Source organism: Mesocricetus auratus, unplaced genomic scaffold, assembly GCF_017639785.1.
Source record: "Mesocricetus auratus isolate SY011 unplaced genomic scaffold, BCM_Maur_2.0 Super-Scaffold_15014, whole genome shotgun sequence".
In the NCBI taxonomy this organism is placed as follows: Eukaryota; Metazoa; Chordata; class Mammalia; order Rodentia; family Cricetidae; genus Mesocricetus; species Mesocricetus auratus.
Window position 1 is genome coordinate 64,184,185 of NW_024429186.1, and position 15,781 is coordinate 64,199,965.

Genomic DNA, 15,781 nt, shown 5'->3' on the forward strand with positions numbered 1-15,781 from the left:
CAAGATGGTTCAGAGGTTAAGAGCACTGACTTCTCTTCCTGAGGTCCTGAGTTCAACTCCCAACAACCACATGGAGGCTCACAACCATCTAGAGAGTATCTGATGTCCTCTTTTGGCATTCAGTCGATGGACACTCATATACATAAAATAAATGAATCTTTAAAAACAAGAAGGGCTGTAGGATATCAGGCCACTCACATGTAATAAAAAGAGCTTTAGCAGTAAGGAGCTGGGTGTAGTTTACACATTGAGCCCTGCACTAAAGAAGCTTAGACAATCTAGGCTAAAGAGTGAAAAACTCTGTCTCAAAAAACAAAATGGAAGTTATGCTTTATTATTGGATGGAGGACGATCTAAAGCAAAGTATTTCTTCTTTAGTGGGAGAATAAGTGATAATGCCAAACTTCTCCAACAGGCCTAACAACAAATTCTGTGCTCTGAAGCATGGAAGTAATCACCTCTCCCAAGTCTTTGGGCAGCAACCTGCTTCTGCTGTCCTTATTTTAAAACTCAGCAAGTAAAAGTTCAGGATCATGAAGTTGACCAAAGCCTGCATTGCAGTAGATCAGAGGCGGAAGCTGAGGAACACTGTCACAGAGAGAGAGTGTGCTGAGAGGTACAGCATCATGTACAGACTACTTTGCTGTAGGCTGGACAAAGTAGATAAGTCAAGCTGGACACTTGTAAGACCTTTGTTGTTTGTTTTGTTTTGTTTTGTTTTTCAAGACAGGGTTTCTGTGTGTAACATTCTTGGCTGTCCTGGAACTCTCTTTGTAGACCAAGCTGGCCTGGAACTCACAGAGATCCGCCTGCCTCTGCCTCCCAAGTGCTGGGATTAAAGGCGTGCGCCACCACTGCCAGGCTAGTAAGAATTTTTTTTGCTGGGGATTCTATTCACTTGGGATTAAGAGCATGGGCTACTTTATTGAATTTTCGATGGCAAAGCTGGCTGATTACAGCTTCTGCACACGCCTGCAGTGTCCCTCCAGCTTGCTTGGCCTTTTGAACCCCTGCTGGACAGCTGCTTCTGGCTCATGAAAGTGAGATGAGGTTACTCACAAAGGCAAAGGTCCGTCTCCTACAACTGTTTGTCCACGATTGGCTATTATTACCAGTTCCCTGCCGGAGCTAGAAATAACATTATGGGATGGCGTTTGCTTCACTTTTAGTTCCCTTTCCCCAGAGTGCCAGGGACTGACCGTGGGGCTCTGCACATGCCAAGGAAGCTCTCTGCTCCTAAGCTACAGCCTCAGGCAGGCGGTAAGCATCACTGTATCTTCTTCCCGTGTACCTCTCACTTCCTAAACCCTAACGGACAGGTGCTGACCTCACAGGAATCTCAAGGGCTGTGCCTGGCTCGGTGTAGCGAAGCCCGGGGTTGCAGTATTCATTCACAGAGCAGGACAGCATGCCATCTAGACCAGCTCACCCAGGGACATGACAGCTGGGCCATGTGGGAGGCCTGTGGTCATTCACTCCCTTTTCCAGGGAGAAAAACTCACGGCTCATGTGCAACTGCGTCACATTCTGTGGTGGTTAGTCATATGTCACTTTTATTCTCACTACAGATAATTGCCAGTAGCCAGGGTGTGGCAGGGCATCCCAACACTTGGGAGGTGGGGGCAGGAGGTTCAGGAGCTCAAAATCATTTTTTTATTCGGTCAGGAGTGGTGGTACCCACCTTTAATCCTAGCACTTGGGAGGCAGACCTTGGAGTTCAGAGGCCAGCGTGGGTTACAGAAAGAGTTTCAGGACAGCCGTGGCTACACAGAAAAACCCTGCTTCGGACAAAAAAAAAAAAAAAAAAAAAGACATGGCATATGTATGTGCGTGCATGTGTGCACACACACAAAAATAAACTAAAAAATTTAAATAAACTATAAACATAATCTTGTATTTTGATGGCTAGGCCAAAAAATAAAAAATACATAAAAAATAAAAAACCAACCAACCAAAAAGAGAGGGGGATAAAGGGAGAGGAGAAGAAGACATGGGGGAGCAGGAAGGTTGAGTTGGGTAAGAATAGAGGAGAGCAGGGTAAGAGATACCATAATAGTTGGAGTCATTATAGGTTTGAGGAGAGAGCTGACACTAGTGAGATTTCCAGAGATCTACAAGGAAAACACTAACTAGCAAACTAAACAATAGTGGAGAGACTATTGTTAATAGCCCCTCCCTGATGATAAGATTGATGACTACCTTATGTGCCATCCTAGAACCTTCCTCCAGTGACTGATGGAAGCAGAGGCAGACACCCACAGCGAAACACTGAGCTGAACTCCTGGAACCCAGTGACAGAGAGGGAGAAGTAATGAGCAAACTGGTCAAACCGTGCTGGTGAAACCCACAAAGACAGCTGACTGGACAAGGGGGAGATCTTGAATCCCAGACTGATGGCTGAGAGGCCAACAGGGGACTGACCCAGACTCCATGAATGTAGTTTCAGTGAGGAGGCCTCGGCAATCTCTAGGCCTCAGGTAGTAGATCAGTAGTTACCATGGTATACAAATGAACTTTGGGAGCCCATTCCACATGGAGGGATACTCTCTCAGCCTGGATATATGGGGAAGGGCCTCAGTCCTGCCCTAGATGAAATGACAGACTCTGGAGATCCCCACAAGGAGGGCCTCACCCTCCCTGGGGAATGATGTGGGGATGGGGTGGGGGATTGGGGAGGCTAGTGGAAGGACAAGGGAGGAGGGTGGGAGAGGGAGCTGGGATTGACATGTGAAGCAGGCAAGTTTCTAATTTAAATAAAAATATATTGAGGGAAAAAAAGCAAGCAAGGAACCAACCAACCAAACAATTTCAACGGGATATACATGGTTTTAAAATCTTGACTTTAAATGTCCTGGTTGCATTAATTGGTAAAATGAGATGGAAAATGATCCCACTGAGATGTTATATCCAGAAATCAAATGGCTTTCCACCTTAGAAGACCAGCATTTTCTCTCACTGTCTTTAAGAATAAGGATGGGAGACAAGCGCATTTGAATCGATACTCATCAGGATACGGGTCTTCAAAAGAACAGTCTCTAGCACCTACATGCTCATAGACAGCCTTAGTTCTCCGTAGGAATGCTCAGCTGTTACTGCTTTAAAATGCAAGGTGCTAGGATAAACTGGAGACTCAAGAGACTAGAACATGTTTGAGAAGTGTCCCTGCATGCAGGAGGCACCTATCCCTGGTTAGTCATCAAGGAGGAAGGAGGTCAAATACTTACGAGACTGAGGTAAGATGATAAAGAATACATGCTTAGACAAATGATGGGTGTGGTCAGGGAACAGATGAGCTTCCTGTGCCTATCAGCTCTGCGTTCAACAATGCACACGGCTTCAGAGGATGTTCTGACATGGCAATGAAGGTAGGCAATTCCACATACAAAAGCTTGTGCAAAACAAGGAAGAATAGAGGATGTAACTCCACTAGGGAAAACACACACGAAGCGTGCTGGGATGCCCTAACAGGGAGACCTCAAGAGGAAGAGAAATTGAAGAAGAGTTTGTGTGGGTTGTGTGTGCAAGCTGAAGGCCAGAAGGTGACGATGGGTGTCTTCCTAACCCGCTTTCTACCTTAGCCTTTATCATTATCGTTAGTGTGTGGACAAAGGTGTGTGCGCCATTGTGCATGTAGGAGTGAGAAGACAATCCAATCAGGACATCCAATCGTTTTAGGAAAGACTGAGGAGTGTTCAATTATCCTTAGTAATATTTTTTTTTTGTTTTTGTTTTTTCGAGACAAGGTTTCTCTGTGGCTTTGGAGGCTGTCCTGGAACTCACTCTGTAGACCAGGCTGGCCTCGAACTCAGAGATCCGCCTGCCTCTGCCTCCCAAGTGCTGGGATTAAAGGCGTGCGCCACCAACGCCGGGCCCTTAGTAATATTTTATGATTTTTTTTTTTTTTGAGATAGGGTTCCTCTGTGTTGTCTGTAGACCCAGGCTGGCCTTGAACTCAGAGAGTTCTGGGATTAAAGGTGTGTGCCACCACTGCCCGGCCTACTATTCTTATTTGTAGTACTAGGGATCAAACCCAGGATCTTGTGTATGGCAGGCAAATTCTCTACCTTCAATTTACATCATCATCCCAGTGTTCTCTTTTCTAGTGCCATGGAACAATCTGGAATCATTGATGATAAAGAAGAGATGGTATTTTATAGGAACACAAGTGACTTCTGAAGATGGTCACATCTTTCCGGCTTTCCCTGGGCCTCAAATGATCCCTCTTTTAGCATACAAACAAAACCCTTGACCATTTCTTTCTCTGCTGCCTAAAAGTTATTTGAAGACCCTAACACCATGACTTACAATGCAAATTCCAGGCTATCTATCTAGATGGTTCCATAGGTAAAGGGGCCTGCAGCCAAGCCTGACGAGCTGAGTTTGATCCCTGAGTCACACACAGTGGAAGGACAGAACAAACCACAGTCCATGCTCTAATCTTCCACACACACAAGCCCCCTGCCCCTACGTATAACACATGCACAAGCACACGAAGTAAGTAACTGAATAAATATGCGATATTTGAAAAAGGGAAATTCTGGATTTGGGATACAGCCCATTTGGTACAGAGCTTGTATAACATGCCGGGAGCCCGGTTTGAGCTGCAGCGCCACATAAAACAGTCATGGAAGCACAAGCCTAGCTCTGGGGAGGTGGAGACAGGAAGATCAGCTACGCTACATAGCACGTTCAAAGCCACTGAGGGATTCTTAAGGCTCTGTCAGATATTTTTTCTCCACCTAGAAAATGAATATAATTTAGTATACAAGTAAGTGCAGAGTGAAAGTGGACAGCATGAGCTAGGGCTGGGCTGTTTCGTTTCATGATTAACACCGACCCTAGCAAGATACTTCATCTTTTTGTTTAAGTCTCCTGCGCCCTGGGACTAACGGTTGTTGCAAGGATTAAAGAAGCTGGCATATGTGACATATTTGTTTGTGTGCTGGGCAGATGGCATGTAGCGAGGCCTGAAGCACTGGCTAGTGTCCACAGGACATCATATTATCTTTCCCTAATCACCCCAGTTACCCAGAGGCTTGTGACACACTGTCTGCAACCTAGACAATCACCATGTGACCATGAGTTCTTTCTTTTCAGCAGAGCCGGGGTTTAGACCTTTTATTTGTAACATGGAAGCTCAGACAGGCCTGGAACTCTCCATTTACCTGACGATGACCTGATCCTCTAGCCTTTACCTGTCAAATGGCTGGATTACAGTCTTTTAGTTTTGGGCAGTAGTGGGGACTGAACTCAGGGCTATCACATACTAAGCAAGTGCTCTACCACTGAACGGCATCCTTTTTCAGTTTTTATTTCTTTTTTTTTTTCAAGACAGAGTTTCTCTGTGTAGCCCTGGCTATCCTAGAACTCTCTGTAGACCAGGTTGGCCTCAGACTCAGAGTTCTCTGCCTCTGTACCCTGAGTGCTGAGATTAAAGGCATGTGCCAGCACATGTGGCTTACATCCTTAATCTAAAATGCTTTTATCATGACTGCGAGACATTTTTACATGTGTTCTAGTGTAAGGTCATATGTATATGTGAATCAGAAGATCATGAAACATTTGCTCACACTGTGTGTATTACGCTTTGATTGCTGTGTGAACACTCACATGCCATGGTAACCATATGGGAGTTACAGGACAGCTGGAAGAAGCTGGTTCTGTTCTAACTAAGATCAAACTAAGACCATCAGGCTCGGTGGCGAGTGCCTTTGTCCACTCAATCTTTACCCAGCTCACTGGCCTGCACACTCATTTTTCAAATGTCATTTTGCTTCGGAAAAAATTTAAAGCCAAGTGTGACAGCTCAAGTCTAGAATCCCAGGACTCAGGAGACTGAGGCAGGAGGACTGTCATGAGTTCCAGACTTGCCTGATCTACAAGAGACCCTGTCTCAAAAAGATAAACTAAAAAAAAAAAAAAAAAAAAAAAAAGGGAGGAGCAAGTGTAGTGATGGTACATGCCTATAATCAGGGGTGGATCTGTGAGTTCAAGACCAGTCTGGTCTACAATGTGGTCTGTAGCCTAGCTAAAGCTATACAGCCAGACCCTGTTTCATAAGAAAGGAGAAAAGAGGAGGAAAAAAGGGGGGGGGGAGAGACTAAGGAGATGGGGAGCAGGAAGAGGGGAAGAAGGAAAAGAAGAATCAGGAGCAGTTGCGGCAGCACCGGTGGGCAGTGCTGCCAGGCGTGTTGGTACAGCCTGTAACCAGATGCTTGGACAGCTGAAGCCCAAGGCGAGGATCATGAATTCAGGCCAGCCTGGGCTACCTGGTGAATTTCAGACCAATTTGTGAGACCTTGTTTCAACAAAACAAGTAATGGGAAGGGGGAGAGTGAGTGTATGCGTGTTGGCATTCACCTTAAGGATCTCTCATTTAGCCAGGGTAGCTCAGGAACTCCTGTGGTTTTGTCCTCTTCCTTTGGTCTTATTCCTTCTCCTAACTCTAGCTAGAGTAATACTGACCCCTGGCTATAGCCTGCGGAGTGTCAGGCACCAATGCTCGCACTCTCAGATGGAAAAGCGGCATTTACAGAGGGGAGGCTGAGAGGAAGTGAAACAGAGGGTGTAACCCTGTAACACAGTTCCCATGCTGACTTACTTAAGGCTTCACTCACTATTCACCTGCTGATGGCTCTCAACTCAAGATCCTCCTGCCTCAGCCTCGTGTCTACTGCAGCACCCTGGCATCCAGCTGTGCTGACTTTCAGGTCCTCCCTTTATGCGGAGTAAATCAGAAAAGACCCATCAGATAGAGAGAAACAGGTACACGTCTGTACTTCCAAACCTTCACTGGTGTTTCGATTGTTATGCTTTTCCACAGGAAGACCTGACAGAATGTAAAAACAACAAAAAACGAGACAGTGATTCTCTGCCTTAGAACTCAGACATTCCATCTTAGGAATTTATCTAAGCCATAATTAACAGTGTGCCTGAAATATCTATAACACTGTAAGAGTGAAATGAGGGAGAAGTCTTCCTTGTTAATCAAGTGGACAAAACATGGATGTCTTTTACCATTTAAATCCAACAGTCAACACAGGCATGGCAGGTCATTCCTGTAATCCTAGCACCGGGCAGGCAGAAGCAGGCGATTATTGTCAATCCCAAATCAGCCTGGATGACATAATGAATTATTGACACGCTGGGTCAAAAGAGGGCATCAGATTCCTAGAAGTTGGGAGTTACAGGGGGTTATGTGCTGCTCACAATCGGTGCTGGGATCTAAACGCCTGTTCATATGAAAAAGCAGCGAGCATTTATAACACTAAACCCTATCTTCAGCCCTACAAGGTAAAACAGGGAGAGCTGAGATAATGGGGGGGGTGGGTGGAGTGGATCCCCTTATAAAAACCAAGAGTAGCAAACAGAGCAGGGCCAGAAAACATTCACAAGCAAGAAAGCCAGATGAAAAGTATGGGAGTGTGGGGTGGGGAGGGGAGGTTAGTAAGGTACGGATACAGCCAGGACACGGTAAGTGAGCAGGGTTGGCAAATGTAGCTTTTTTTTCCTTCTCCTTTGAGACAGGGTCTCTCTGTGGAACAGCCCTGGCTGTCCTGGAACTCACTCTGTAGACCGGGCTGGCCTTGACCTACAGATTCCTGAGGAATCTCCATACTGACTTCCAAAGTGGCTGTACGAGTTGGCACTCCCACCATGAATAGAGGAGTGTTCCTCTTTCTCCACATCCTCTCCAGCAGTGTCTGTCAGCCATTTTAGGCTCCTCTATTGAGAATTCTCTATGTAGTTCTGTAGCCCACTTTTGTTGTTTTTTTGTTTGTATTTGTTTTTCCAGACAGGGTTTCTCTGTATTGTTTTGGAGCCTGTCCTGGAACTCACTCTGTAGACCAGGCTGGCCTTGAACTCACAGAGATCCGCCTGCCTCTGCCTTCCGAGTGCTGGGATTAAAGGCCTGCGCCACCAACGCCTGGCTCTGTAGCCCACTTTTTAATTGGATCCTTTGGTGTTTTGGAGACTTGCTTCTTGAGTTCTTTGTAAATTTTATAGATCAGCCCTCTGTCAGACATGGGGTTATTGAGTATCTTTTCCCATTCTGTGGGCTGCCTTTTTGTCTTGTTGACTGTGTCCTTTGCCTTACAGACGCTCCTCAGTTTCAGGAGGTCCTATGTATTAATTGTTGACCTCAGTGTCTGTGCTACTGGTGTTATGGTCAGGAAGCAGCCTCCTGTACCAATTCATTCAAGGGTACCTCCCACTTTTTCTTCTAAGAGGTTCAGTGTGGCTGGATTTATGTTGAGGTCTTTGATCCATTTGGACTTAAGTTTTGTGCATGGAGATAGACATCTGCAGTCTTCTACATGCCAGCATCCAATTCTGCCAGCACCATTTGCTGGAGATGCTTTCTTTTTTCCACTGTATAGTTTTAGCTTCTTTGTCAAAAATCAGATGTTCATATATGTATGGATTAATATTGGGGTGTTCAATTCGATTCCATTGGTCTACCTGTCTATTTTTGTACCAATACCAAGCTGTCTTCAGGATTTCAAGCTCTATTGTAGAGCTTGAAATCAGAGATGGTGATGCCTCCAGACATTGCTTTGTTGAATGGGGTTGTTTTGGCTATCCTGGGTCTTTTGTTTTTCCATATAAAGTTGATTACTATTCTTTCAAGGTCTGTGAAGAATTGTGCTGGGATTTTAATGTGGATTGCATTGAATCTGTAGACTGCTTTTGGCAAGATTGCCATTTTTACTACGTTGTTTACTACCTATCCAAGAGCATGGGAGATCTTTCCATTTTCTGGTGTCTTCTTTCTTTCTTTAAAGACTCAAAGTTCTTGCAATACAGGTCTTTCACTTGTTTGGTTAGCCTTACTCCAAGGTATTTTATGTTGTTTGTGGCAATTGCAAAGGGTGATGTTTCTCTGATTTCTTTCTTAGCCTTTTATGATCTGTACATAGTAGGGCTACTGATTTTCTTGAGTTGATCTTGTATCCTGCTACTTTGCTGAAAGTATTTATCAACCTTGGTACCCAAGCCACACAAAGACATAACTAAGAAAGAGAACTTCAGATCAATATCCCTCATGAACATCGATGCAAAAATACTTATTAAAATACTGGCAAATCAAATCCAAGAACATATCAAAACAATCATCCACCATGATCAAGTAGGTTTCATCCCAGGGATGCAGGGATGGTTCAACAAATGAAAATCCATCAATGTAATCCACCACATAAACAAGCTGAGAAACAAAAATCACATGATCATCTCACTAGATGCTGGAAAAGCCTTTGATAAAATCCAACACCCCTTCATGATAAAGGTCTTGGAGAGATCCAGGATAACAGGAACATACCTAAACATAATAAAAGCTATATACAGCAAACCAACAGCCAACATCAAACTAAATGGACAGAAACTGAACGTAATTCCTCTAAAATCAGGAGCAAAACAAGGCTGTCCACTCTCTCCATACCTCTTCAATATTGTACTTGAAGTTCTAGCTAGAACAGTACGACAACAAAAGGAGATCAAGGGGATACAAATTGGAAAGGAAGAGGTCCAACTTTCACTATATGCAGATGATATGATAGTTTACATAAATGACCCAAAGAACTCTACCAGGGAACTCTTTTTTTTTTTTTTTTTTTTTGGTTTTTCAAGACCGGGTTTATCTGTGGCCTTGGAGGCTGTCCTGGAAGTCACTTTGTAGACCAGGCTGGCCTCGAACTCACAGAGATCCGCCTGCCTCTGCCTCCTGAGTGCTGGGATTAAAGGCATGTGCAACCAACGCCTGGCTACTTTTAATTTTTTAAATTAATATATTTTTTACATTCTAAACCCAGCCCTATGTCATCCCCCTCCCCTTCCATCTGTTCTTTCGAGAGGTTAAGGCCTCCCCTAGGAAGTCTACTAGGTCTGTCCCATCACCCATCATCTCATCTCGTTGAGCAGGATCAAGGCACCAGTCCATCCCCCACACCCCTTTGTCTAGGCTGGGTAAGGTCTTTCTCCACATAGAATGCAAGCCACATTCTTAAGTTTGGCAAATTATCACCTTGGAAAGTCTAGCCAGTTTCCCATTTGGTTATATTTTCCAGTCATTCTGCTCTCATGTTCAGAGACCTGGTTGCATATTCTTAGGCAATGTACAGGCTCCAGGCAACCAACCTCCTTCCCTCCCTCCCCCCTCCCTCTCTCCCTCTCTCTCCAATTTTGATATCTCTGTAATACAATATTGCCACAGCCTACTTTTTTTCTGACTCATATTACCCAGGAGACAATTCATGAATGAATTTGGACTAGTATCTTATACATATCTATCCTGGGTTTCTTAAAGCTTTGGTATCCATTTTCTGTAATCTATAAAGGTCCTTTTCCTTTTAAACACAATATTTTATTTGCCTGATTCAAGTGCCCTGAAAAAAAAATTTGTAATTTTCATAGACTCAAGAAACTCCCATAATGGTAAAGTCAATGTCTGATCTCATTTGGCAGGCTAGAGCTGCCTGTCTCTTCTTCTGTTGTGTCTGCCATTATGGGTGGTCTGCGCCTTTGGTTTGAACTCATCAGGTTTTTTTTTTTTTTTTCTTTTTGTTGTTGTTGCTTTCCCAGACACAGCCTTGCTTGTCCTGGAACTTGCTTTGTAGACCAGGTTTGCCTCAAACTCAGGGACCTGCCTGCCTCTCCTGAGTGCTGGTATTAAAGGTGTGAGCCAACATTGCCAGGCTCATGTCAGTTCTTATCAAAGCTTTGGTAGGCTATGATATGTGTTTGTCCTTTTTGTAAATGTAAACATCCTGCTATTTCCCAGAGTAACTGAGTCACCTGAAACTACCTAACTATAATTTCAAACATGCTAAGGATTCAGGAACCAGAGACTAATACTGAACCCAGTCACAAACAGCATGTACATAGTGACGGGAGACTTTCTTTCTGTTTCCAATGCACACACACTCATTGATACAAAAGGGTGGGGACCACTTCCTATTATACAATGGGCTTGCTAAAGTCACCAGGGCCGTGCTGTGGCTTGTTTTCCCATGAAGATAATGCTTGTCATATCCTTTATGATGAGGAAAACAATGACTAAAATAGTATTTATGAACCTGTTTGAATTCTTCAGTGGAAAGATGACAGGTTTGTGGTCATCAAGAAATAAAAGTGCTCAGATAATCACAAGACACTACTTAGTTTTCAAAGGCAGAGTGAAAACTCTTTTACATCTCATATGGAGTAACTGATAAGAAGGTATTTGAGTATTATCTATTCCCAATTAGTTTAAAAGTTTGGAATTCCCTGATATAATCTGGCTTGCATAATACATGTAAATTAAATAAGACAAGTCCAGCTGGGCAAAACTAGACTATATGGTTTCAAATATCAGTCATAGGAAAGAGAATAAAAAGTATCGTGTTATACTGGGCAGTGGTGGCACACGCCTTTAATTCCAGCACTTGGGAGGCAGAGGCAGGCAGATCTGTGTGAGTTTGAGACCAGCCTGGTCTACAGAGCGAGTTCCAGGACAGCCTCCAAAGCCCACAGAGAAACCCTGTCTTGAAAAGCCAAAAAAAAAAAAAAAAGAGTATACTGTTGTAGAATATTACTTTAACTATGTAAAGATGTCTTACATTTGGTATGTTGCATGTGTTTAATTATGTAAAGATGTGTTCTGTTTAGCCTTGTCTAACAATAGCTAGGCTATAGAGACATAGGAGGGGCTGACAGGCAGAGAGAAGTAGGAAACTAGAATGAGGGAGAAAAACAGAGTAGAGCATACAGGATGAAAGAAAGGTAAAAGCCCTTAGGCAAAACATAGATGAAGAGAAATAGGTTAATTTAATTTATAAGAGCTAGAGGGACAAGCATAAGATGCGGCCAAGCCTTCAAAACTCACTGTAAATCCAAGAAAGCCTGCTACAGTACCCCCAAAACTAAGCTGATTAAACATTTAGTTTTTTTTTGTTGTTGTTGTTGTTGCTTTAGGCCAGCCTGGAACTCATCATGTAGCTAGGGGTTCAGACCCCAGTGCAGAAAGTATGAGTTGCTGTATATGTCATGAATAGGCTCTCCTGAAGAGCAGCATGAACTGAGCAAGCTAGTGCACCCTGACAATCTCAGCACTCGGGTGACAGAAACAGAATTATGAGGCTCAAGGTCAGCCTGGGCTACAGATACATTATGTGACTACCCCAAATCATTCTGAAACAAGGGGAGCCAGGGCAGGGAGCAGGGGCAATGAGAACTGCTGAGAGGACAGAACCAAGAGGAAGTTTCAAAGAGGGACTGAAGAGAGGAAATGACTCAGCCAGGGAGCAGAGAGGGAATTCCAGTTAGGTAAGTAGAACTGTGATACTGCAGCTTGGGAGAACTCATTGTCTAAAGTTCTAGAAACTCCTTTCAGTGTTTTCAGAAGCAGTGGGCAGGAAGCCCAACGCTAGTAATGTAAAACATCATCCCAATACAGAAGAAAGTTTTGCCACTGTATTTTTAATACTCAGGCAGTTTGAGTCCTTTACCAGCCTGGCTGTGATCTCAGTATTTGAAAAACCATGTCAGTAGGATTTTGAGTTCGAGACTAGGGCTATACAGCAGAACACTGCCAACAAACAAACACACACACAGAGGGAGAGGGGTAGTTGAGGAGATGGTTCAGCCCTTGTGGGATAGGCACGAGGCCTTGAGGTTGGCTTCCCAGTGCCCACATACAGCTGAAAGTACTAGTAAACGTCTGTAATCCCGGTGTTCCTACTTCAAGAAGGAAGATAGAGACAGGGCAGTGTCTGGAAGCTCCATGGCCAGCTAGCCTGCTGAACAAAGCAGCAAAGGAGAGTGGTAAGCATGCTCGCTCCTGCAGAGGGCTAGAGTTTGGTTATCAGCGTCCAAGCTCACAACCACATCTAATTCTAGCTCCAGGGGATCCAACAGCACCTGTTCTCCCATGCACACAGCTTTCCCCGTGAAGCATAAAATTAACAGTGAGACAGTACATCTCCAACAAGGTAGAAAGCAAGGACAAACACCAGAGGTTGTCCTCTGTCTCCATACATGCCCCAAGGCTTGTATACTCCTCATACACATCACCTCTCTACTCCCCTCAAATAGAAGAAGAAGAAAAGAAGAAGAGGAAGAAGAGGAAGAAGAAGAGGAGGAAGAAGAAGCAGAAGAAGAAGAAGAGGAAGAAGGAGAGGAAGAAGAAGAGGAAGAAGAGGAAGAAGAAGAAGAGGAGGAAGAAGAAGCAGAAGAAGAAGAAGAAGAGGAAGAAGAGGAAGAAGAGGAAGAAGAAGAAGAGGAAGAAGAAGAGGAGGAAGAAGAAGAAGAGGAAGAAGGAGAGGAGGAAGAAGAGGAAGAAGAAGAGGAAGAAGAAGAAGAGGAAGAAGAAGAAGAAGAAGAAGAAGAAGAAGAAGAAGAAGAAGAAGAAGAAGAAGAAGAAGAAGAAGAAGAAGAAGAAGAAGAAGAAGAAGAAGAAGAGCACTGGTTACCACTTGAAACAAAGGAGCACCAGTTCAGTTGTCCTCAGCAACACATCTCATGTTCAAGGTCAGTCTGGAGTATATGAGGCCCAGTTTCTTTTCTTTTTTTTTTTTTGTTTTTTTTTTTTTTCAAGACAGGGTTTCTCTGTGGTTTTGGAGTCTGTCCTGGAACTAGCTCTTGTAGACCAGGCTGGTCTCGAACTCACAGAGATCCGCCTGCCTCTGCCTCCCGAGTGCTGGGATTAAAGGCTTGCGCCACCACCACCCGGCGAGACCCAGTTTCAACAAACCCAAAACAAAAAAATTAAAGACTAAAGTGGCTGCGCGGTGGTGGTGCACACCTTTAATCCCATCACTCAGGAGGCAGAGACAGTTGGATCTCTGTGAGTTCGAGACCAGCCTGGTCTACAAGAGCTAGTTCCAGGACAGACTCCAAAACCACAGAGAAACCCTGTCTTGAAAAACCGAAACCAAACCAAACCAAACCAAGCCAAACAAAATAAAAACATTAAAGACTAAAGTGAGGTGAGTATGAAAATATTCATATTAATTAGGTCCTAACTCGAGTTACTCATCAAACATTTATTTAGGGCCAGCGTCTGTCGCAGCAGTGTGTATAGGTAGAGGTGAGAACAGTGGGGACATGGACTCTGCCCTTGAGCAGCCTACAACCCTCCAACACCACCAACTGTGTTAGTAAACCTGGAAAACTGGTTAACCTATGCATAACCAACTGGAATTTGAAAACTTGAATACAAAATTTTAAAAGTTCTTTAGGGAGATACTTACACAAAGATATTATGTCAGGATGGTTGGTATTAAATAACTTACTTAAATCAGGACTGGAAACTCTCTAAGGGCAAAGAGAAGGGGGGTGTACAAGTTGAAGTGTGGGTCCATGTATATCCCAGGCTGGCCTCAAGCTCACTACGATGATCTTAAATTTCTGACCCTTCTGCCTCCACCTTCCAAACCTTGGGAACACAGACCAGTGCCACCATGAAGCCTGCTTGGGCTCTGTTCTAAATTCGAAGATGACTAAAACGTTTAAGCAGAGGCTGACAATCAAATCTGCCTTAGAAGACAGCTAGTCAGGCAGCAGGGAGCGGTGTGGAATAGCGGAAATGGAAAGAAGAGTCTCAGAAAGAACTGCATGTCTGGCTAATGAAGGAACTAGGGTACAGCTAGGCTTTAGGTGTGGAGAGCGTCATCCAGTAAGACAGCAAGAGAGCAACAGTTTCCCTTGGGGGGAGCAGCCTTACCATCAGCTGAAGTGAGAAATATAATTGTACATCTTGTTCTTTTGATGTAGTCATCACGAAAGTGGACTCCAGGCCCTTGAAAGAGCTTCGTAATGTCTACGTGAACCGATCTGAGGATGCGTGTAAGGTATTTCTGAGTCTTTAGGGCTGGGTGAACCAGCTGTATGCTGACTGCTACTAAGTGAAGAGGCAGTACTCTAATCATGTAAAGAAACTGTGTTGTTAGCTAAGACCTCATTTCATACATAAACACCACAGTAAGAGTTAGTGTAACAGATCCAACCAGCTCTCGTTAGTTACAACTACACAGCAGACATGACAAAGTGTATTGCTTTATCTCTGGAATTCCATCCTGAGTTGGCTCCATAGGGAAATATTTTATAGGCTTTTATAATGAAAATAAAAGCTTAAAACGCAACCAATTTTATATGCAATGTCCTGTATAGCTGTAAATATGGCACATCTTTCATTATGCTGTTAAATATTACTTTTGTCTTATTGTGCAAACAAATGGTTATTAGCTTTTTTTTTCCTTTTTGCTGGCTGTTCTGGAACTTGATCAGTAGATCAGGCTGGCCTCACTCGGAGATCAAGCCATCTGCTGGGATTAAGAACATGGGCTGCCATGCATGCCTGGGCGAGAGGTTATTGGTTGTATTAACTTTAAAAACTTGTAAATTCGCCGGGCGTTGGTGGCGCACGCCTTTAATCCCAGCACTTGGGAGGCAGAGGTAGGCGGATCTCTGTGAGTTCGAGGCCAGCCTGGTCTACAAGAGCTAGTTCCAGGACAGCCTCCAAAGCCACAGAGAAACCCTGTCTCGAAAAACCAAAAAAAAAAAAAAAAAAAAAAAAATTGTAAATTCACGAGGATAATTCCTGTGAAACCAAGCACAGAAAAACGCACACCACACTACTTAAAGTTGACCTTTTGTGTGTGTATTATTTCACACAAACCACTTAATGATGAAGATACCGTTGTTGTTGATTTACTTCGTTTTAAGTTGTATTCACAATACTCTCATTCTCTGTTTCAATCAATATTTCTGCCACTAATGGCAGTATCTGACTTCATTCACTTCTAAA

At 43.9% G+C, this 15,781-nt stretch overlaps 1 protein-coding gene across 3 annotated transcripts in view; it reads right to left on the reverse strand.

The window, feature by feature from the left end:
* Positions 1-15,781, reverse strand: part of Ap4s1 (adaptor related protein complex 4 subunit sigma 1) — a 40,548-nt gene that overhangs the window by 23,179 nt on the left and 1,588 nt on the right. The window lies entirely within an intron of this gene.